This window comes from Phaethon lepturus, unplaced genomic scaffold (assembly GCF_000687285.1).
Source record: "Phaethon lepturus isolate BGI_N335 unplaced genomic scaffold, ASM68728v1 scaffold25928, whole genome shotgun sequence".
Classification (NCBI taxonomy): domain Eukaryota; kingdom Metazoa; phylum Chordata; class Aves; order Phaethontiformes; family Phaethontidae; genus Phaethon; species Phaethon lepturus.
Genome location: NW_010557237.1, coordinates 1 through 280, shown reverse-complemented (window position 1 = coordinate 280; position 280 = coordinate 1).

Below are 280 nucleotides of genomic sequence, written 5' to 3'. Positions count from 1 at the left end.
ACAGTTGCAGAGCTGTGTGTCCCCCCCACCCCCCGCCCTGAGCAGCACAGACCCGGCAGGCAGCAGGGTGGGAGCTGCCCAGGGCAGCTGTGGTCAAGGGCTGACAGGAAGGTCACAGCCCTCCAGCTCCTGTAGCACTTGGCAGCACCAGCGAGGCGTTGTGCTGGGGCCCCCAGCAGCCACCGTGTCCCCCGCAGACATGTCAAGGCGGGGCCCAGCCCTGGGGTCGACGTGCTGGTGGGGACTGGCATTTCGGGCGTAGGGCTGAGGGAGCCGCGGT